Source organism: Dasypus novemcinctus, chromosome 4 (genome assembly GCF_030445035.2).
Source record: "Dasypus novemcinctus isolate mDasNov1 chromosome 4, mDasNov1.1.hap2, whole genome shotgun sequence".
NCBI lineage: Eukaryota > Metazoa > Chordata > Mammalia > Cingulata > Dasypodidae > Dasypus > Dasypus novemcinctus.
The window spans coordinates 103,763,716-103,788,635 of NC_080676.1; the positions used below are offsets into that span (position 1 = coordinate 103,763,716).

The following is a 24,920-nucleotide window of genomic DNA, read 5'->3' on the forward strand; positions in this document are numbered from 1 at the left end:
AATGAATTATACATATATGTAGGATAGTGAAAATTGAGTGGTGATGACAAAGGAAGAGTGTACTAGACAAGAGTTGCTCACCCTGAGAGAAGAATTTCTCCTGAATTTTTTATTAGGCTTAACCTGAAAACAAGGTAGATTCTTTCAATCTTCTATTTCCCCCTTCAATTTAACAGTCAAATTTTCTTTATTCATTCACTCATTCAATAAAAATTTGCTTAGTACTAAGTAAGTACCTGTCACAGTTCTAATTGCTGGGGATACAGAAGTGAATAAGAAAAAATCCCTGTCCTAATAGAGTTTATATTCCATTAGAATTTCTCCTTCATCTATAAAAATGACCACAGATAACTCGTGTCCATCAGATAAGCTAAAAGGTTGACAGAGAGCCATTTTCTGTAAAAGCAGGAACTGACAATGGACATGCAGATTCTTAGGAATTTGTTGTCCTCTCAGTTTTCCCTGAATGTGAGTCAAAAATATTTGTGTCCCTCTTTAAACTACCATTTACATAAATCTGACTCTAGCCCTAATTTACTGGTGATTTTGGCTAAGTCCTTGTGCCCCAAAAGTTACTCATATCAATCATGCATGGATGATATGATGGCACTCTTTTCAAATCTTTGAAGCCAAGTTCAGCACAACTAGCTTCCTGGAAGTTCAAGACCCTGGCTCCCACAAAAGAACTACTGGCTCACAAACCAAGCACATTTATTCCTTGTAACATTTGTTTCTCAGGAGTATGAATCTAAGGCAGATATTTAACATTCCTTTTAAATGAACCATGGACTTTCTCCTTGTACTTCTTGAAAGAATTTAGAGATTAAGCTTCCATTATTCATATTTGTAAACATGTCCTCAACAGAAGACATGATATTATAATTCTCTAGTCATAGGTCTTGAAACTATTTACATAAGGTCACTGAGAGTTATCACAATGTATCAGGCTGATTGTCTTGTGCAGGATTCTGTCTCAGAGTAGCCTACCATTGGTGGCAGAACATCATTGTTGCTATTCATGTCTTATCCTTTAAAAGGTGGTGGAATGGCCTAAAGATTCTTGAGTCAAAAATCCTTTTCACTTTCAAAAACAAATACTAAAGTTGTATTAACTAGGATAATCAGAGGGTTGTACATTTCAGAAAACTGATTCTGTGCCAGGCTTCCCTATTTTGGAAAATTGTTTTGCTATTTGTCCAGTTGCTCCAGCTTCAAAGTCTAGGGGGCATTCTTGATATCTCTCTTACACACTCACTCAAACCATCAAAAAGTTTTGTGATCTCTCCCATAAAAAATGTATCCCAAAATCCTTTGGTCTCACTAAGACACCATCATTTTTTTTTTTTAATTAGAGAAGCTGTAGGTTTATAGAAAAATAAGGCAGAAAATACAGAGTTCCCATAATTGGTGGGATATATGAGAAGAGACCATGTTTTTGCCTGGACTATTGTGATAGCCCTTTGATTGGAGTCCCTGCCTCCACTCCACCCCTCCCCTAGTCTATTCTCCCCATAGCAGCTAGAGTGATTGTTTAAAGATGTCCATCCGACCTTGCTACTCCTCTGCTCAAAACCCTTCTCTGGCTCCCTACCCCAATTACTGTAAACTTTGAATTCCATGCCACAGTGTCTTTGCCGACACTGTCTCTTTAGTTGCCATGCTCTAGCTCCATGGCTGACTCCCAAGGATGAGACTTCCCACTGGCAGTTCCTTCTGCCTGAATTGCCTTCTGCATCTTTGCATGGCCTTGCCTCCTCCAGTTCCTTGACAAAATGTAATGTCCTAGGAGAGGCCTGCTTTGACAATTCAGTTTAAAGCAGCCTCTAACACCCCTACCCCATCATTTGCTATCACTCTACCTCACTGTTTTTATTCATTACCAGACATTATATTATATATTTTTAGTTCTTGTAAGAGGGTAGAATGACACCTTTGGCCTCATTCACTGCTGAATCCTCTGAACCTAAAACAGTGCCAGGCACATAGTAAATTCTCAATAAGTGTTTGTTGAGTGCATTAATAAAGTTTTTATCACCCTCAAACTCTAATCTTTTACTTCTACAAAACTTTTACAGGAAACTTCTGTCTAACTTAAGAATCAGAGGCAAGTCATGTTATATCAGGATTTTATTGTTAAAACATAGGCCTAATAATTAGGATATGTGGCTTCTCAATCATTCACTTATTGATTCAATTATATAAAACTTGTGCTTCCATTTCCTTCATTTCTCAAATGGGGTTAATAATAAAACTCATCTAGTCTAATTTTAGGTTTGCTGTGATGATTAAATTTATGTAAATACTTGGAATGACAAATAAGTCTTTTAAAGAGAGGTCTGATAATTTATTCTACTGTAATTTTATTATCTTTTATTCCTCTAGATCTGTCTTTATTTATTTTCACTCATTATCATGAATCTTTATATCACTAGATCTTAGTGCGATATTATATACAAATATAAGTGCAAAGAAACCACTGGTGTTTTGGTTTGATAACCATCGGTAGTGTTTGGTTGGCTTTTTAGCATTTATATTGAGGTAAGGAATGGTTTGGTAACTGAGAAGTTTAGATAAGGAGCTAAAAGGATTATCAGCAATTTGGTTTTTAAATCTAAGAACATGGCTGATAAAAGAAGTCTGGTGTGAGGGAGTGTTTAGTCAGCCAAAGGGGTGCTGATGCAAAATACTAGCTTTTATGAAGGGTATTTATTTAGGGTAGAGGCTTACGGTTGTAAGGCCATAAAGCATAAGTTACTGCCCTTACCAAAGTCTGTTGTCACATGTTGGAACAAGATGGCTGCTGACAATTCCAAGTGTTCAGGCTTGCCTCTTTCTGGGCTAATCTGCTCTGTTATCACCAAAAGGCCAGCTGCAGACTAGGCAAATGGCTTGTTTCTCTTCCTGGGGCCTTTCTCTTTCCTCACAACCAAGCTCCTCTGTGTATCTACTTTCCAGGACTAACTCCAACTCCAACTCCCTTCTCTGTGGTGCAGTTTTTCTGGTGGGTGGGGACTCAATGTCCTATTGATGTAGCCCAATCAACGCCTTAATCATTATTTAATCAAGTAAAGTAAAATCTCTGAATCCAGCACACTCTAATATGCCCAGAGGAAAAGACCAGTTTACAAATACATTCCAATATCTACTTTCGGAATTTGTAAGTAATATCAAACTGCTACAGGGTGGTTGGACCTCAGGCCGTTGGCAAAGATAGGACTTTCCTTCAGGAGTCCTTTCATGAGGCCTTTCGGGGGCCTTAGAGCAAGCAGGGGAGCAGGGTTCAGGAACACAGGCCAACTACAGCAGAAAGAGAACTGAAACGTGGATCTCCAGGTCGAGCTCTTTACTTCTTGTGCAAATGCCATGAGTGTTGTTATTTACTGCTAGCACTTCTGGACAGTAGACTTGGAGATCAATTACACACTTTGGCTCTGTAACCTTCTTTCACATTGGTGGGACAATTCTGGAGAAACCATTATGGTTTCAGCCCATGCTTTCCCTGATTACTCTTGTGATCACATTCATTGTCCAACTTGAGCAGTTACTCTAAAATTTACTCTGGCTTTAAAAAACTCCTGAACCTTGTACATTACATCTTTATTTTTCCATTTTATAGATGAAGAAAGTAGAGCGCAGAGAGGTTAAGTGACTTGTCCAGGTTACAGAGCAAGGTGGAAATGATTCCAAGTCTGGTGCATTTTTTTCTTTCTGTTGTTGCCTGATTATGGATTTATGTAGTTAGAAACATTCCTTTAATTATTGCACATGAGCTTATTTCATTTGGAAGAATCAGGAAAATACTTGTGTGTATTTTATAATTTTTTTCAGATCCATCTCTGGGAACTATAATTATTTCCAGGTACTAATAGTTTCAGCAACTACATTTTAAATTGCAGATATAAGAAAGGCTTGCTCCAGCAGCTGCCTAGCTTCAAATCCCAGCTCTACAATTTTACTGGTGATAAACCTCAGGCAAATCTCTTAATTGATTTTCACACTTATAGTTGTGTTTCTTGTTTGTAAAATAGGAAGAAAAATTATATCTACTGCACGGGGTTGCCGTGAATTTCTTAAAATATATAAAGTATTAGATGAGTGCCTAGTACATAGAAAGTACTGTGCAGCTGCTTATTTTCATATTACTGAGAAACAAATGTAGACAAGACTAGAGGCCATTAGTGTTTGTTCTTAGGGGTTCTCATCTTGGACATAGTTTTGTAAAAAAGCCATTTTCAAATGAAAGCATTATTTGTTCAGGAGTCTCTAAATGCAGTAATTTGAAGCAGACGCTAGATGGCGATTGTGGCCTATGTGACTTCGGCTGCAGCAAGTTTGGAACTTGATCAAACCCTGGAATCAGTGTTTTCCACGTGCTACAGCATTGGGAACACAGACTGTCCCTTCCTCACAAGATGGACCTTTAACAACTTTTTCAGCTGCAAAGCTTGTCTCCGGGGGCTCACCCCTCGGGCTCTCAGTCTTCCTAATGGCAACCTCAGAGAAGCCTGGGTTTACCTGTCTCCATGCTATCATAAACTTTCCTATCAGAAATGCTCTCAGCCAGATGAAAATAATCTGTGGTTCTCAAAGTGTGGTCCTCCTACCAGTAGCCTCAGCATTACCAGGGAATTTGCTAGAAAATGCACATTTAAAAATATTATAATGATACCATTTGATATAAAAACATTTATTATTGCACTAAAACATCCAGAGAATGGTCAGTTCCAGGATTGATAAAAAGAATTAATGATGCCTTTTAGCTTTCTTTTCAGCCATCGTTAATGTGCTGGCTTTTCCCCACTGGATTATGTGTTAATGTTCACAAGATGGCCTTCTTAGCTCTGGTATTATGTCCTCACACAGCACATTCAGGGGTAGAAAATGGAGGTTTTCCTTATGTAACCCTTTCATCAGGGAAGAAAATTTATCTCAGAAGTCTCTAGCAGATTTCTTTTAACTTCCACTGGCTCAGATGGAGTCACATGCCTATATCTTAGCTGAAGGGTAGGTGGTAAAGCATCCGTCATTTCTAGGGTGTATTGCAGAATTGCCTGTGTGTTGTGTATTTGCATTGTTGGGTAGGCAATCAATAGTATCTGCCTCTAGGAATAAGATAAAATCTCAGTTCTGTCAAGAAGCTTTGTTTCTCTCAGGGTGCATAGAAAAACTATAATTATTTTATAATTTCTGTGTGGTAGATTCCTGGGCACAATCATGAACAAATTAGAGATCACTTTTAAACTGATCAAAGAAAGCTGCTCAAGCTACTTTGAATCTGGAGTTGGCACCTCCAGATCTCTGATTACCGCCAGATTTTAGTTATTAGATCTGTTCTACGCATCATTTTCATTAGTAATGTTAAGGAATGAAGTATCAATTTATATAATATGTTTTGGGTGATTTCTTTTTCTCCAAAACGCTCTTACCCTTTCATCTCCATATGCCCAAACCCCATTCATCCTATGAAAATAGCTGAAAATAATTCCTTTCATTTGTTTCATTTATTCAGAAAATATCTTTTGAATGCTTACTGCTATCATGTGCTCTTCAAGTATTGGGGATACAAGACAAAAGCTCTGACTTCATAAAGCCTACCCTTGGTGGGGAAGACAGTAACAAATAACTGGGAGGAAGCGGAAGCAATAGGAGGAGTCAGAAGCCTTACACTGTTCACAGGGGTGGGTGCGGATGAAATCTGAAAGATGAGTAGGAACTGGAGAGAGGAACAGAAGGGAAGGTGTTCACAGTAAAGAGAAATAAGTACATGTAGGAAATCACAGAGATGAAAGAGGCCTTGCAAAGGCCTCTCTAATTCCGCCTTCTCCCAAATAATTTCTCCATTTGCTGAACCTCACAGAACTTAATCTGCAAATTTTAGAGCATAAGCTTTCTGAAGGAAAAATGTGTGACTTACACAGAGTAGATCCTTCATAAATATGGTTGCAGCTTCAGAGGAGAATGAGGCAATATAGAAAATGTACAATTTTTGGCTCCTTCCCAGACTTGCTGACCAGGAATCAGAGTTTTTTGACAAGCCCTTCAGAAGATTTTGATGCTTGCTAAAGTCTGAGAACCCCTGAGACAAACCAATTTTCAGCATCTTTGAAATGTTGGAGATGGGACAGTCCTCAGAGACCATCTTGCCCAATGTTCTCATTTTGCTGAGAAGGAAACTGAGATCTGGGGAAGCTAAATGACTCACTGAAGGCCACAGCCTTAGACTTGTGGCAGAGCAGGGCCCCACAGCTGCTACGTTGTATGCCCCGGCTTTTCCTACCATCCCCAGCTTCCTTTTCTCCCCTCTAAAATGAGGCCAATAGTCACACATTCTAACTTGATAAATATGAAAAAAAAAATCACTTATTTATTGAGTTAAGAGTTTGTTCCTCCATTTCTTTGGGTATGATGGATTTCCTGCAGTCCAGTGTGTGTGTGTGTGTGTGAGTGTGATGGGGGTAGGGGAGAATCAAGTAAAGAGAGTCATTTTCTTAGTTGTTAGGAGAAGCAGAGGTGAAGGGTGCCCCAAATGGGTGAAGGCATCAGACTTAGATGGAATTAGGGGAGACATTCAAGAAGAGAAAGCTTCAGTAGGACTTCACCAGGAGAAGAAGTAGGGAAAGGACATTTGGAAAGAGACATCAGCATGTGCAAGGACATGGAGCCATGAAATGGTGTGGGGAATCTCAAGCATTTAGTTTGAGGAGAAGGATGTATGTATAGGGGCCGACAAATTATAATTGAAAATAGTATTACCACTGATAATAATAGCTAACATTCATTGAATACTGACATTTATTGAATGCTGTTGAATAACTTTAAATAGCTTCTCAAGAGTCTACTCATAGCCCTATTTCATAGATGATAAGAGAAGTGCATGCACTGTTCTTTTTTCCTTAAAATCGGGTGTTAATATTTCCATTTCTTAGACAGATATTGAACTTAGAAAAATTTTCTAATATTTACTTGTAATATTTATACAAGAATAGTTACTTGTAATATTTATAATGTGATATTTGTAATATTTTGTATGCATATACTTGTAATATGAAATAAGTATTCATTTGTGGATGTTTTTTCATAAGCGCATAAAGTCAGGAGAATTTTCACATCCTTTCTTTTTTAACTCAAGGAACGTCTTATTCTTTGGTCTATTAGCAACTTTAGAAATAGCCACTTTCTCATGATAGTGTGATTTATGTCTGAAAAGTGGCAAAGAAAGTCTATTTCAATTATCTGACTCACTGAAGCTGAGTAATAAGTATGTGACTTGGCCTGAAATCATGGGCTTTGGCATATTTTTGTTTTTTACTTCTAAGTATTCACTGTGAATGTGTTTTTCACAGTCAATATTAACATCTTTCTTTCCTTGCACAGGAGCACCTATAACCAAATTAAAATTTTAAGTTATAATTAAAGGTCTGGTAGGTAAGCTTCTGGAAGCTCCTGGATTCTTTTGGGGTATTTTGAAGAGATTTTTCTTTTTTCCTGAGAAAAGAATTTTTTTGCTGCTCCTTAGTTTTCTCATCTACGAAATATTGGTTTTAGTTGAGGTAGTAGGAGAAGGTTTCTTTCAGTTCTAACATTATGATTTAATGATTAAATGGCAGAAATTAACCATTTCTAAGTTTTCTGTGTAGTAAAATTTTAGTGTTGTTTTCATAAAAAAAATTATTAGACCAAGTATTTTTCCATGCCTTTTAAAAAAGGGTGCTTGAAATAACTATATTTTATTTTCTAAGTACAATAAAACCCTACCAAGACCAAAGATATGATTATATTCACAAATGATATTTTATTCATCTCAGGGGTTAATACTAAGGCCAATTTTGAGCAGATGCCATCAGAAATGACTAGTGGCCATTTTGTTTTAAGGTGTAAGAGGTGCAGTTTATCTGATGCCCTGCTTGTTACAACTTTGAGCTTTAAGAACTCATATTCCAATCTTAATCTTACTCTCATTTTCACAGCTGAGGGTGACTGCTTTCTCAAGAAAATCCAGATAATCCAATGTAATGTTCACCTTTTTTGTCTAGAGAAGGTGAATAATGTACAGATTGCTTTTACTTGAATAAAAGGAAAGGAAATAACATCTGAAAGAAGAAACTAAAAAACATTATTATTTTTAAAAATTTTCTGATTGAGTACAAAATTTACATTTTATATCTCCTAAACAATTACTGCCTTTCTTGTTTGCAATCAATTTTGGAGTAAATTACAGTAACATGCTATTTTTATCATTTTTCTATTTATATATTATAAAAGTGGGAAACAGATTTGGCTCAACGGATAGGGTATCTGCCTACCACATGGGAGGTCCAAGGTTCAAACCCAGGGCCTCCTGACCCGTGTGATGAGCTGGCCCACGCGCAGTCCTGATCCGCGCAAGGAGTGCCGTGCCACGCAGGGGTGTCCCCCGCCATAGGGGAGCCCCACGAGCAAGGAATTCACCCTGTAAGGAGAGCTGCCCAGCACAAAAAAAGTTCAGTCTGCCCAGGAGTGGTGCCGCACACACGGAGAACTGATGCAGCAAGATGACGCAACAAAAAGAGACACAGATTCCGGGTGCTGTTGACAAGAATACAAGTGGACACAAAAGAACACACAGCGAATGGACACAGAGAGCAGACAACTGGGCGGGGGAGGGGGGGAGGGGAGAAATTAAGAAAAAATATTTATTCTAGAAACTTATAAATAAGAGCATAGAAATATTTAAAATTCTGCCACCCAGAGTTGCCCATTGTTAATATTTTTCTTTTTAGTTTATTCTAGGTAAGACTGAACATTAAGAAATTGGCAATGTTATACATTCTATTATGAAATTTCCTTTAAAAATTAATATAATTTAACTTATAAATATAATTTTTAATCCTTACTTTCAAGATTACTTATTATTATTGTTGTATAAAAATGTTAGAAAACTCTAGTTTTCACTATTTTGTGATTCTAGTGCCATGTTGTTTTAGGTCCCTTTTATTTGTTGTTTTTCACTCCTCCTTGTTCTGGAAAAGACTAAACGTAATTTCAACCCACTTTCTACCAAGTGAGTATTGACATATAGAGGAAGCAAACCTCTAAAATTTATACTATTTTTTTTTTTTAATGAGACATTTTCTTTGTAAACATTAGGTAAGTTTTAACTGGGGAATGATGCTATAAAGATTTCTTTTATATTATCAAAAATTACCCTTTAAAATGTGAACCATAACTTCCCCATCATAAAATCCTACCTATCAGTAAGCATATTTTAAATACATATTCACAAGCCTATCAACTTGTGCACTCTTTGAGGACAGAGCTCTGTCTTATTGCTTAATATTCTCTCAGTGTCTAGAACTGTTGCTGGTCCATTGTATGTGCTATGTAAACACTTGATGGGTTAAAAAGCAATAAAGCTGAATCAATAACAAATATTCTCATACTGTTATTGCCGTCTGCATTGTGATTTCAAAAGCTTTGGAGTAAGAGGCAGTAACCAATAAGAGCTTCAGTTCTGCTCCCTGTTGCTAGCTTTTCCAAGCCCTGCGAGGAATAAGTGAGATATTTTGCTCCAACTCCCAGCATAGTGCTTGAGCCTGCTTAGTAAATACAAAATAGATGCTGGCGTTGATTGATTTAGGCTATTTTAAAACTTTATAACTTTTTTTTCCTCCTAAGTAAGGACCCATTTTTCGTGAGGACTTTCAGATACGTTTTTTGAAATAGCAATGAGCTGCTTCTTTAAGGATTATATGTAGAATATCTTGAAGACTTTGTAGGGGAAAGAAAATTTACTACATATTATATTTGTATGTAGTTATGCTTTTACATTGCCTATACCAACCTAACAGTCCAATGTCTTACTCACTCATAATATATTTTTTAGGAGGTACTGGGGATTGAGCCTGGGACCTTGTACATGGGAAGCAGGGGCTCAAACTACTGAGCTACACCTGATGCTCTCCCCTGCATAACATTTAATGGGAATATATTTTAAAATAGGGTGTGGTACAGAGCCAGAAATACAGCTTGTAGCTACTCTACTATGACACTTTTCCTGTAAGCTTTTCAAGCATTCTGCTAGTATAAAACAAGCTCATTTAATGAATATGCAAATCAACTAATTCCCATGCATGTATGAAAAATGACTGTCTTTGCTGCTGATCTACATTGCTTTATGGTTCAAAGCATCTTCAGAAATTCATCTCAGCCACATCAAGTGAAGTGCATAAACAACAGAGATTGCCCACCATTGGTGTTTGAAATCAGTACTGTGGGGTCAAAACTATGGAATCCTCTAGCCTAGTGCTGTCCGATAGAAATATAATACAAGCCATGTATGTAACTTTACATTTTCTCTTAGCTCCATTTAAAGCTTAAAAAGAAATGGGTGAAATTAATTTTAATACATTTTATTTAACTCAGGAAATCAAAAATATGATTTCAATATGCAATCAATATAAAAAATATTAATAAGATATTTTACATTCACAATTTTCAAATGAAGTAATAGAAATCCGGTGTGAATGTTAAATTCACATTATCTCTCACTTGGGCCTAGCCCCATTTCAAGCCTTCAGTAACCACACACGGCTAGGGGCTACCTTAATGGACACCGCCTCTCTAGTCATTATACTTTGCAGCTGCTGGAGGCACCAGGGGGTGGCAGTGTGGTGAAGAGGAAAGGAGACAAACCAGGCTGGAATGGTAATATGTCTGTTTCTGGTTCTGACATTTGATATCGATGTGACAAAGAACAAGTGATTTAGTTTCCTGTGTCTCAAATTACTACACTTTATAATGAGGATTGTTAATAACTGATATAATCCTCTCAGGAGGATGTGGAGAAGATTAAATAAGACATTGTACGTGAAAGTGCTCTGTTAAACTATAAAGCTCCATACACATGTAAGGCATTTTTACTCTTGCTAATGTAGATTTACTCTCATGATTTGCCCAAGGCCACATTCCAAGTTGGTAGGAGAATCAAGGATAGAAACTGGGGCTTCTGACTTTCAACCATCTGCTTCAACTAAAGGCTGTTCAGATCAAGCTAGTTAGAAAAGAAAAAAGACTTTTTATTAAAAAAAAAAATTGGAGGAGAGTAGTGTAAGTAAATTCAATACTGAATAATTAAAACCTTCTTGGTCACTGTCATAATGTTTTGCAGTAAAATTATACATACAAGATATTTATATATTTATGTACTCAGAATTACAGCCATCAAGAGTTGTACTTTACTGCTGTTATATAATATAAAACCCCACGCTCTTCAAAGTTTCAAACAACTTCTAAATTGAACTGTCATTTCCCCAATTTATTTATCTCCAGAATATAGGACAACCCACAAGAAAGTCCTTCTGTAGTGTGCCTGATTAATAAAACAGATACAGATCAATTTAGCAGGTTTTCCATGGATATTTTTGGTTACAGATGTAGCTCATTAATTCCCATGTGTGAGACACCAGCTTTTTAGTGTGAATCCAAGACACATTAATGTCTGAACAGAAAATGGGAATAATTTATTTCAATCCAGTTTAAGTGACTACTGTGTATAAGGCATAGCAGATATTTTAATAAGGAAAAAGAATTAGTTTTTCTAAGTGTCACTTAGAGATATCATTAAACTTGGCCAAAAATATGGTATTTGTTTACCAAAATGTCTATGATATATGATCCAGAAATCTATATTTTCATAAGGTAAAGAGATGATCAGAAAGGAAATTCCAAATTATTCAAAAAACTTTTTAAGAAGCTTACTTTTGTAGAGTACACAGGATTACTTATCATAATCAATTTCTATTTCCCTAATTGTTTGCCTGTCATGTTTTTCAAATTTAAATGGTTTTTATCATTTTCTATATGGGCTGCAAATGAATTTCTTCAGAGAATTTAAAAGCCACATAAAATATTTAATTTTATGCTATGTGAAATTCAGTACAAGCCAAATTCATTTTCACTGAGAAAAAGACATACATTCAAAAAGTTCTTTATTCTCTTTTCAGTCAAATTCTTTCTTAAAAATGACTTGCATCTGGTTATTTTGGTTAGAAAATTCTCAAATGTAATCCTTAGTCCTGTCTGAATTGACAACCATGTTATATAAAAGTAACTTTTGTTTTCACTTACTGAATCATTGCTGTTGACCATTACATATATCATTAAATATTTTGAGTAAACTTTACACTTTATTGCTTTTACACCTTAGTTTTAAAACAAAAAAATTAATTTTTAAAGTCCAGTAAAATATATTTTGATATTTCAACCATAACTTTACAACCAATTCCTCTTTTTTTCCCTTGTATTAACCACTTTCTCATTTTTATGATTTATTTGAACATTATTTCTGTAATTTTTTACTGGGTAAGCCCATTGATGCCTTTGGCAGCAAGATTTGCTTTAAGAAATCCAAAAACTGAGCAAAAATTATAAAGTTTCTCTGAATTGAGTTCAGAGCCTTATCCTGACATTATAAATGTAACCATCACCATGTTTCTCTCACCAGTTTCTCCAAAATATGTGATCAGTTTGAATCATATAACTTGCTGTTTAAATGAAAACATGTTTTTATTCAATGTTCTTGCATTACAAATATTTCAGTTGGATAGCATCTGGCTTTGATGGAATCCAGCCAACATAATTAGTAGTACCTGTAGTAAAAATGTGATCCTTTAGGAAAATCATTTATGTGTTTCTGCAGTAATTCCAAATCTATTAATTCTAGACAGAATATAGTCATGTGACATTATCTGCAGGACTAGATGCTGTGCTTTTTTTTTTTTTTTGTACAGGTATAGCCTCATCAAAAATTTAAAATTCTGAGGAATTGTAATTATTCATTCTTTCAATTGCCAAATAAAATTAAATAGACTATAAAAAGCTATTGTATTATTACATAATAGGAAATAATGAGTTGCAGGTCCAAAAGTCACACTTAGGACCAGGGAATAGTAATAAGCATAGGATGGATGTGGATACTATGAGATAATGTCTACTTGTCAGAATGGATGGTATGCTTTTTTTCCCATCAAAGTTGAAAAGTTAATGATGTACTTTATGTTTTTATTGCTTCCACTGAAAGATCAATCAAGTAGTGAAAGAATTCTGGCATGCTGTTATTATTATTATTTTTACTGTGGATATATTTGATATTACATATGAATAAAACCATATTTGTTATAACAAGCTCTGTTTCATACATCCTAGATTGTCTTCAGGAAAATTTAGTACATAAAACTTCAGTCATCTGAAAAGTATCATTTCTTCATTATAGTTCATAACTTTTAACTATAAAGTATCAGCCAGAAAAAAATTGGCACACTTAAGAGAAATATGATAATGGTAAAAAAGCACATATAGACATGACTGGGAGATGATAAGATTATTTTAACTTTCCCATTTGCACTGGAATTATTTATTTTACAAATCTCCAGATCTTTTATTACTTAAAACTCTCTGCTGAATCATGAAAAGAAGCTTAAATTAGCAATTTTCCTTTGCAAAATCTAGCTGCAAGCATCTGGTGAACACTTGGATATCTAGTCAGATCCTATGGAAATGATTATTTTAAGCCTCTTTTCAACATGCTTGGACCAAAAAATCAGCTAAAATCACACTCTCCACATGTATTTTAGTATCTAGGGTTTAAAAATCTGGCATTAGTAGATATGGTCTTAAGGATTTTACAGCCTAGGAGATGGGGTTGAGAGATCTGACCAGAGGAAGGCGCGATACCTAATACTTGAGTGTCTGCCAGCCTGCCCCTGTGCTCCCAGACCGGCCAGGAAGAGCTTCAGAGACCCGCCGCCTCGGCACGGACTGAGGCCCCTAGGCCTGCGGAGCACCCGGAGGTCGCCAGGCCATTGCCCCGCCCTCGCGGCATCACTTCTGAAACTTACATTTAGACTTGGCAGGTTTGTGGAATTGAGGACCAATGCCCTTGTTTGTGTCTTCCTAGGGAACGCCTGGGGCTGGCTTCTGTCTCTTCACCACTCACTGTTCCACTTTTGGAATAGCTTCTGAAGTAGAAAAAAGAAGACACTTTCAGTCAGTTGGAAGGACAATCAGAAGGAGAACTATTATGAAAACGTATTTTTTTTTGAATCATAAGAGAAATTACATAATGGGAATGTACAAAAACATACTTCAATAAAAATGCTATTATTTATCAAAATTTAAGAGCATATTTAGGGCACATTAAAGATCATTAAATCCTGACTAGGGAAGAGAATAGCTTTTGTTTTATGTTTTGTTTCAATGCAGATATGCATTAATTTTTACACATATACTATATAGAGTTTTAGTACAAATAAACAATTTATTGTGCATTTTTATTGTCATATTATGGTCATGATCATGTGCTAATATCTCATTAATTCAATTTCCCTTAGTACAGATTTGAGATAATTGAGAAACGATTTTGGCATTTATTATAAGGAAAGGGAGGTGTTAAACAAATTTATGAGGAAGTAATACTTGAGGGAGAAAATTCAGGTTAATTTGAGAAAAGTGAAGTCTGTGGGCAACACATTTTCTATCCAATTTGCGTAGAACCATATGTGAACTAGAAATTATTCTTAATTATTTATCAAGTTGAATCTGATAGGGATTTAATTTGGCAACACTTCGTGGTTTTTGTTTGAGCTTTGGCAGAATTTAATTGAATATCCTTTATAAATCACCTATAATTCTGAATTTTCATTAACTATATTGGACTCTGCTTTCCACTAAATTTCAGAAATTTAACTGTGTTTTGGGTAAGTAGGTACTCTATTTTGTTTTGGCATTTTTCACAGATACTTGTTAAGGAAATATTATATACATTTGCTATTCAGAAAGGATATAACCAGGATTTTGGGCATTTAGAAAAATTAAAATATTTGCAAGTCAGAATTGGTTGATTAGGAAATAAGAGCAGAACTGAGTATACAATTTACAATTTCTGCAATGTGGTACAAGTGATATATTCTAGAGCAGCATTCACTGTCCAATTAAACTTTCTGTGAGATGGAAATGTTCCATATTTGCACTGTTAAATAAGGTAGCCACTAGCCACATGTGGGTATTGATTACTTGAAATGTGGCTAGTGCAAACAAGGAGCTGAATTTTTTGTTTTCTTTTAATTAATTTGAATTTAAATAGCCTTTTGGGGCTAGTGGCTACCATTTAGAGAGTGTAGTTGTAGAAGTGACCTGTTGGTCTTGAACAATGAAAGGAAGGAACACTTGAAGGTCCTCTAGCTGCTGAATGTCTATAAAACAGGAATGCCCTTAAAGCACAAGGCTCAGGCTCTGGCACCAGGCGTTCGCTGTGGAGTCAGCACCATGTGTTTCAGGCCCGAAGGGTGGATACAGCAGCATTCTGAACTTTGGCTCAACTTGTGGATATACAGACAAATAAAATTTGGGTTAGCCATAGGTGATTTGACTTGAGAACCTTTTGTCTCTGGAAAGCTGTGGAATCTCAAATTATCTCTAGCAATAAAGTTCCGTGAAAGTAAATGAACTTGAGAGCTTGACTTTTCCAGTCCACTGCTCATGTGGTATGACTCTGTGCAGAAGACTGGCAGGTAATAAAGAGAGATATAAAGGAGATACTCCACAAACACTTGCTTCTACGAAACAGAAACCCTCCAGATTCAGACTGGAAAGCTGGATCAGGCAGATAAATATTTCTGTGCCTCTCCCTATATCATTCTTCAAGAAATATTATTGACAACCTGTTATATGCAAGGTACAATGCTTAGTGTTGGGATACAATGTTGGAAAAAAAAAAAGATACAGCCCCTATCTCATGATGATTTACTGCATTAGACAATAAGATTTTTTCCAATGCCCTCTTCCCCCAAAATTCATTTTTTTTCTTTTGAGATGTGGGGAAAATAAAATGGAAAGACAGGGTAAATAGAAATACTGAAAATCACTATTATGTGTTTGTCACAGTTCTTAATTAGTTTACTCTGAACAGCACTCACAGATCTACAGCCAAGAAGATCAACAAACTGTTTTTCGAAATATAGTATTTAAAGCAGAAATAAAGGAAAACACCTCAATTGCCATTTTTAGAACACAAGATGAAATAATCATTCAGCATTTATTGTTTGCCATATATGATTAAAAGGGTTCCTTCCTCACTGAGCCAGAACAATGTTCTATAAAGCAATTATTAATTAAAAGATGTTTTTGTTGCTCTTACATGATATTTTAAAATTTTTACTTTACCATCCATAACACTGTAAGAAAGACTATTATAAAACTACAATATGAATGAGATCAGATTACTCGATATCTAATATCCAACCACCATTGCAAGATCTGAAGGTTCTCTATTAGCAGCACAGGCAATATGTAACTCTTTCTATTTCAGTTCAGTATGGAAGAAATAGAGTATGGAACCAGAAATGGTGAGATACTAAGAAAAAACTATTTAGTCAGATTTTTCTTCTCCACACAGCAATTGCATAATTAAATATATGGTCCAACCTGCACGTGCCAGATGAATTATCAAACGTCTTATTGATGGTAGTATAAGGATGCAGAGGGTTAGGAATTAAACTAAATGAACTCAACCACCATACATTGTATTTAAAGAACCTCAAGACCAAAAATTATTTCTCCAAATATATTAATCGGTAATGTGCTTAATTTTGTAAACAGTCACCTTGAAAATAATTTTTAAACATGAATTACGAAGCAATGGTAAAAACTAAAAAGAATAAAAGAAAGACATATATTTATATAAGTACTTAAAACCATTTGCCTATTAAAAACATAATGATCAAATTAAAAGATGAAGGGGAGTTTTAGTCTTTAAAAATTTTTATACCCTATAGATGTTTTAAAATATAGCCACATATTCTTTGACACTCCTCTGTGCTCTCTCCCCCTTGAATCTCGGTGGGCTTATGATTGCTCTGACATACAGAGGACAGTGGAAGTGACATTCTGAAACTTCTGGGATGAGTCATAAAATGTCAGGGAGCTGCTGCCTGGTTTGCTGAAACAGTCTTTTGGAGTCCTGAGCCTCTGAATGAGACATCTGACAATGTTGAAAACACCATCCTGCAGAAGCCACATATAGATGCTCCAATTGGCAGTACCAACAGAGTCCCGTCTTCCTTCCATCCTTGTCAAGGTGCTAGACATGTGTGATATGCATGGAAAGCCATCTTGGGCCTTTCACATCAGCCCATCTGCCAGATGAGTACTCCATGAGAATAGAGAAAGCTTCCCTAACAGAGACCTACCTGAATTCCTGACTCAGGAAATTGTGAGATAAAATAAATGTTTGCTGTTTTAAGCCACTAACTTTTGATGTTGTTTGTTATGCAGCAGTAGATAATTGGAAATAGCCTCTTGCATATATTATATGTTTACAATAAATAATGAATGTAAAAGGCACACTGGGAAAAGTTATTTAAAAGAATTGACAAAGAGTCTTAATAAGCTTCCTATATGAGAAATCCTTTCAAGTCACAAAAAGTATTAACACCATATAGCAAAATAGGCAAGGAAGTGAAAAGATAATCTACAAAGGAGAAATAAAAAAGACTAATAAACATTTAAAAATGTTTAATTTCATTAGTAATTAAAGGAAATATGAATTAAACAATGCACTAAAACTTGTTTATCAAATTGACAAAGATTGAAAAATAATATTTAATCATTGTTGGGTTCAACGGGAGTATAAAATGGCACAAATGATAAACTGATAGTATATATTCAGAGATTTCAAAATATCCATAATCTTTGACTTTTCTAAGAATCTAGGAATTCAGGTGAGGAAGTCATCTGAAATGAGATAAATGTTTCTCATTTCTACTTATAGGAGAAAAAATACAGATACAAGTTAAATGTTAATCAATACAGTTACACATATGATGCATTTTATATTATAGCATATTATTTTATTATTGGCATATTATTATTATTTCATTTGTTAATTCTGAGCTGGGGACATCATAGTAGAGAAAGAGCTGGAGTTATGGGCAAATAGGTCTGGCTTTAAATTGTGTCTTTGCCATTTCCTTTGTGTATATGTGTTTGTGTGTGAGTGTGTACATTCAAATTTCAACTGTAAATGTACATTTGTCTTTTGCCATCTACCTTTGTCAAGTCTTTGGAAATTTGGTTGAAAATGGAGCTAAGTACCTATTCATTGGTGTAGTGCTCATTAAATGAAAATATATATTTAACAATAAGTGTCTGGCAAAAGTAGTTCCTAGATAAGTGTTTCCTTTTTTATAATCTGAGGTTATCATCTGTGCTACATATTCATATTCACACCACTCCCCAAATTCACTAAAAATTATTCCATTATTTTTGTGTGACCTATGTATCTTTAAAAAAAAGACAATAAAAAATTTCAAATAAAAAAGGCAGAGGCAAGAAAAAAAATGCTTCCATTCTTTCCCCCTTTAAACAATCCTTCCCACCATTGTCCATTCTGTACACCATAATCAGAGTAATCATGAAAAACAAACAAGCAAAACAAATTAGCCCTGATGAATGGGAAAAAAAGCCAAAATGCAGTATATCATGCATTGGAATATTATTCAGCCATAAAAAGGAATGAACATGTTATAACATATATGAATCTTGAAAACATTATGCTAAGTGAAGTAAGTCAGAAAATAAAAGGCCACACATTCAGTGATTCCATTTATATGAAATACCACAAATTGGTAGATCCATAGAGCCGGGAAACATTTTTCGTTTTTAGCAGTGGGGATGGAGGGAGTGGGAAGTGTCTGCTTGTTGGGTAGAGTTTCCTTTTGGTATGATGAAAATATTCTGGAACTAGATAGTGGTGATGGATGCACAACACTGTGAATATATGTAATACCACCAAATTGTCCATTTAAAAATAGTAAATTTCATGTTATGTTTATTTTACCTTAATAAAAAAATAATAAATCATGCCATTCTTTGGCTTACAGCTCTTCAATGGTCCCATTTGCGCTAAAAATGCATCTATTCTTGCCCCACTTTCCGTAGAGTAGATGGGGTGAACTTTCAAAAATGTAAATCAGATCATGCCATTCTTCTGTGTAACAACACTCCACTCCCCAGTAGCTCCCCATAGCATTTAGAACAAATTTATACTTCTTTTCTGGCTTCCATGATCCATATGACTCCTGCTGTGCCTGCTACTGACCTCGCTCCTCTCCTCTTGCCCTTAGCTCTCAGGTCATACTTATTTTCTCAGGAAAAACATCCTGCTGGGCCCCACTCTGGGCCTTTGCCACTCTTCTGCCTGGAATGTTCTTACCCCAGAGCCCTGCAAAGCTGGGCTCTGTTCCATTTAAATCTCAACATGAAAAGTAGCACTTCCTTGGAGAGGTCTTTCTTGGCTATGGAATCTGCAGTCAGTCACTCATTCTCATTTTTCTCTAATCTAATTATCTTTAATTCTGTAGAGACACCTATATCTTCCTTGCCTAATTATACATTTTATTCATTCACATTCTGCCTCAACACTAACCCTTCCTCACTCTCCAACTCTCCTCGAGAGCAGGGAAATTTTTTTGTTTGTTTTGTTTACTCTAATGTCCCTTGCGATCAGAGCCAGGCTGGCTTTTGGTGGGTATTCCATAAATATTTTCTGGCTTCCTCACAAATACTTTCTGTAGTTCTGAAACACTGAATTTAGTAGTACGGAAGCAACAGCACTTGACATTATTTCAAAAATCAGAAATTGTAGATTATATGGGCATCTTTAAAGGCTTTGATGGTTCTGAATAAAGTGAAGTACATTGCTTCAATTTTGGAAAAAATAAAACCCACAGATGAAATCACAACAGGGTACAATTATTTCAGGAGTGTGATGACAGATCTTCTGTCAAGTCAGATACTTTAAAACTCTACAACCACTCAACAGTCTCCTTGCTTTGAAATGAAGAATGTTCATCTCCCACCAATATTTTTATTGCTGCTGAACAAGTGATTTATTTACTGGATAAGGAACAAGTCTTAGTAAAAGATTCCCCTTCCAGTACCGAATATATTGAAAGGAGGGTTTCAGTTTCTGAGGTTGGCTTCACACAAACCTCAAGAATGAAGACATGAACTAACTGTCCCCTTGTTGGGCAGGTGGTGCCAGTCGCTCTTTGGGAGGCTGGCACATTAGTGTTTGGGTCCAGTGGCCATGCATAACTGTAAGATTCTACAGTAATGGGATCTATTTCTAAAAAACCCATGAGAATATCTGAATTGTTATTTATCGATACCTTGTAACATTTCAGGCAGGATATAGCTCACATTGCCTCAGACATTCAGTCATAAATTTTGATATGTGTTTCAACATAACTTATTCCCCACCAGTTTTGAATTTCCACCACAAAGCAGACTGGATACATTTTCATGATTCTTGAAGGAAAAGGAAATACACATTTATTATAGATGTACTTTGGGCCATTATTTTTGCTAATAGTGTTCTGTACAGTCTCATTTAATCCCTACAACTGTGCAATGAACGAGTAAATGCAATGAAAAGACAGATTCTATTCTTTCATGGAGAAGACTGGTGAACCAGGAATTAGCAAAATGAAGGAATTGCCCATTCTTATCCTACTATCTTCCCAGGGTTTATTTTCAAGCTTTTCAAAGGACAACATATCTACTTTACTGATTCAGGGCAGTTGTAGGGAGCATTGCAAATGTTCTTTGATCAACGATGCAATTAAATTGGGAACAAGATTTCCATAGGAACTGAATTTTTGAGTTGTTTAGAAAGGCCAAGACTATTGGGTGAGGCACCTTGAGGTTCCTGAAAGGTATTCTTTTGCTGTAGAGCAGGGGTTCTTAACTAGGGGTCCACGAGCTTGAATTGAAATTCAAAAAAACATTGTTCTTGCAGGATGTATTGGTGCAGGTGCGATGTATTTATTAAATAATACACAGTATAGTGTGGACTTTGTAAGGGGTCTGTGGTTTTCACCTGACTGGTAAAGGAGTCTGTGGAACAAAAAAGTTAAGAACCCCTGCTATAAAGTAACACATCTGACTGTTTCACTGCCACTTGATAATGCTTGGAGAGCTAGAGGAGGGAGGGGGAGGGCCCATTTCCCTTTCTCCAAACTTCAGAATGCACTCCTTAATGTCAGAGAAGAATTTTGCAAAAATTCAAGATTATACTTTATCAGATAAAACCCTAGGACCATGAAATCCATTTTCCTAAAACAGTATCAGTTCTGAATTAACAACTCAATCTTGATAAATTAAAAAGAGAAAAAAAAATCCCCAAGATTTTACTGCGCCACCACTGAGGATCTGAATTGCTGAATCACTGGCTTTCTTTTGAATACATTATGGTTAGAGTGACATTAATTTCCCTTTATTTATCCATATTATGGTCTAGTGATCACATTTATAGGTCCAAAGTTCAAAGATGCTATGTGTAAATGTTCTGGTGAAAGAACTGAAAGATGCAAATATCTAAAATATATCTGGAAATCTTTGGATTCTATTGGTTTGGAATTGGGAAGATGGAAGTGAGAAATTAGTTAACATTTCAATATGTGAATAAATTTGAGAAATAGTTACTTTCATTTGGAGAGTAGAAGAACAAAAGCTCCACCGGTTGGGAATCTAAAATTAGGTCCTCAAAATCCAATTTAAGGGGAGTGGATGTAGCTCAAGTGGTTGAGCAGCTCCTTCCCATGTATGAGGTCCTGGGTCCAATCCCTGGTACCTCCTAAAACAAAAAAACAAAAAACCATTTTGAGTGATATTTGACAGAAAATAGTGTACAAGATTTTCATTCCACATGCATCCTTCTGATATTTTTGCAATAGGTAGACATATATCAAACTCTATACTTCCAGAAGTACCTTGTCCTTGCTAAGGGAATATGAAAGGTGAAATTATAGCCCTTTTCACCTGAAATCCTTAGATAAGTCTTCAGACTGGCTGAAATAGGGAGAATACAGAGCTGATCCAAGGCAGAGGCCTTCTAAATAACAGAATTCAGGAAAAAGTCCAAGGTGATGTTTTTGTATTGGTAAACATTCAAGGAGAACCTGACATGAAGTATCCTTTTTATTATCCAGATAGTTGGCATTTTACAGAGAAATGCTTATAACTAACCATAAAAAGTGAGGTATGTGGATTCCTTTGCTTGGACTAATTATAATATGACATTCTTGCAATCAATTATCTTGTCATTTACATTATGATTCATTCATTTATTCATCCAAATAATTAGTTAACTGAATATATGAATTAAACAAACAAGATGCATCACCAAGATGAAAAATCTAGTTGCATATTTCTTATTTAACTATTAAAGAGAAATTTAAAAAGAGCTAAGTTCTTACTCTCAAGTTGCTTACAGACCAATGAATTGTAATCAGATGACCTATGAAGCATGTTTTATTTTTTAAAAAAGATTTATTTATTTATTTTTCCCCTTCCTCCTCCTCCTGCCCTGCTGCTTTTGCTGTCTGTGTTGTCTTCTCTTCTCATCTCATTTTCTCTCCTCTAGGATTCACTGAGATTTGATCCTGGAGACCTCTGATGAGGAGAGAGGTTTCCTGTCAATTTTGCCACCTCAGGTCATGGTCTCTGCTGTGCTTCACCTGAACTCTCCCCTTGCCTCTCTTTTGTTGCATCATCATCTTGCTGCATGACTCACTTGTGCTGGCACTGGCTCACCATGTGGGCACTTGTGCTCACCATATGGGCACTCATACTCACCACGTGGCACTCATGCTCACAATGCAGGCACTCGCATGGGCACTGGCTCGCCATGCAGGCACACTTCCTCTTCTTCTTTTTCACCAGCAGGCCCAGGGATTGAACCCGGTTCCTCCCAAATGGTAGGCGGAAGCTCTATCACTTGAGCCACATCTGCTTCCATGAAGCAAGTTTAAAAGAAATGTCTCAGGCGGGTAAAATTTGACTTAGTTTTACCTCTCATTAAAAGTTGACTAACTGCTATTTAAGACTAATCAATAATACTGATTCATCAACATATAACTCATTCAAACGATGCTCTGAAATAATCATTTTATCTATCTTCAAAATAAATGTGAAAAACTTCCAGTGTCTTTGCAGTCACTTGCCTAATATCTAAATGCTCTAAATTATAACCCAGTAGTAATAATAATAGCTATTATGTATTGAGAGTGTCATATGTGCCAAGCTCTAAACTTAACACACATAAAATCTCATTTAATCCTCACCGCAACTTACAATAAAGCAATCTTCTTACATTTAAGATCTTTTACTAAAACCTCGAATAGCCCATCATAAGCATTCATATGCACACAAACATATATAAAATACGCATGTGTGTATGCATATATGTATGTATATGTATGTATGTGTATATATGTATATATGTATATATGCATGTATGTGTGTTTTGAAGACAGTCTCGCTCATCTCTCTCTCTTTACTTTGTAGAGTGGGTCAAAACTGACCCTTAGAAAATATTTGTTGAATTACATGAATGTCATTTCCTGTGCTTTCCCAAAGGAAGATTTTTCATTGATCCTGTTGTCTTTTGAAAATTTAACTTTGAAGACACCTAGGGATGAGCAGGCATTGGAAATTTTTAATCAATGGAGTAATGTGAATTGACTGGTCTCTTTCGTTTTGGGGCAGTGAGGGAGACTGGTGGAGAGGCAGGTTGGGGGGGTTGTGTGGAGATTGGTGGGAAGGGCAAATTATTAATTTTGGTGAAAATGACCTTTCTTTCCATTGAGCTACACAAGTTAAGAACTAAGAAATCCAAGATAGTGTGAATTTGGCACTCTTCCATGCTGTGTCTAAGCACAGCAGCCTTATATGGCAGAGGTAGATGACAGACAATACCCTGAGCTGAGGACACCAGCAAGATTGGGCAATACACAGGAGGAAGGAGGGTTGTGGATGGAGGGTAGGCTCTTAAATGAATGTGGCCTTGTTTCCTGTACATTTGAGGCCCTGGCTTACTGGATTTTTTCAGTGGCCGTCTGGACCCTAGTCCACACTACTCACTTCCCTGATGGTTCTTAACGCTCCATTACTGCTTTGGTGTGTTGGTATAGCAGGGCTATGAGATGACACAGACTCTGTGAACTGCATCCTCTCTCTCCCAACTTTGGGATTGTTTTGGAGTATTCATTCACTCCAGGGACCATCATCATCAAGTGCAGTCACATGGTGTCCACCTGTGTGTGCCGTGCAGAGCCATGCAGAGCAAGTTATACAGGCTTCATTCCTACCCCCCAGGAGCTCACAATAAAAAGCAGACAATAGATGTTGCAAACACAATGGGGCAAACAGATGTACAGCTGTATAAACAGAGAAGTGCAGAAAATTAGAGGATTTGGGTATGAGCTGTTAGTGCATATGCGGTTTGTGTGCTTCAAATGAATGTGAAAGCCTGCAGGTTGCAGAGAGCTTGCTGGAGTCTGTGCGAGGAAACAGAAAGGAGAAGGGAGTGATGGTTGTGGTGGAATTATCTTGTTTTTTTCAATTAGGAGGGGGTGGGGAGGATTTTTTCCTTCTGAAGTATCTACTTTGAGGGCACATGTATTGTTACTTAGCTTTAGGTTTTTCCTAAGACGGTTGCAACCAGCTTAGAGAATGAAAATAAAAAAGTACTAAGCAAGGCACAGCTCGCAAGAGATATTTAATAAGCTTTCTACCCCCCGCCACTGGAAACCAGGCTAAAAGAGAAAATAAAAAACAGAATGTATTATAATTGTACGTTCCACTTAAAACCAACCAACAGATGCCAATTGATTTTCTAGGGAGTTGATTACTTTGGGTACAGTGTTTTTTTGTTTTTTTTAAGGGGCAGTGTTTGTCATCATTTAGCTTTTACTGCCTTTGACATCCTGAACATTGTCAAGAATTAATCCGGAATTGCAAAATTCAGCTGAAAGGGAATTCCAAGCAGGTCTCTACCTCAACCACTCTGGGCTGATAGGTATCTCCTTTTTAAAATAAATGCA

At 36.2% G+C, this 24,920-nt stretch overlaps 1 protein-coding gene across 4 annotated transcripts in view; it reads right to left on the reverse strand.

The window, feature by feature from the left end:
- Nucleotides 1-24,920, reverse strand: part of COL8A1 (collagen type VIII alpha 1 chain) — a 151,012-nt gene that overhangs the window by 44,702 nt on the left and 81,390 nt on the right. For 2 of the 4 annotated variants that reach the window (XM_058296005.2, XM_058296007.2), the window contains exons 2-3: nt 21,520-21,670; nt 13,875-13,994 (exon numbers count right to left, since the gene is read on the reverse strand). The gene's annotated coding sequence lies outside the window, so the exon portion shown is untranslated. The remainder of the gene's footprint in view (nt 1-13,874; nt 13,995-21,519; nt 21,671-24,920) is intronic. The other 2 variants (XM_058296008.1, XM_023584838.3) reach the window with 1 other exon arrangement.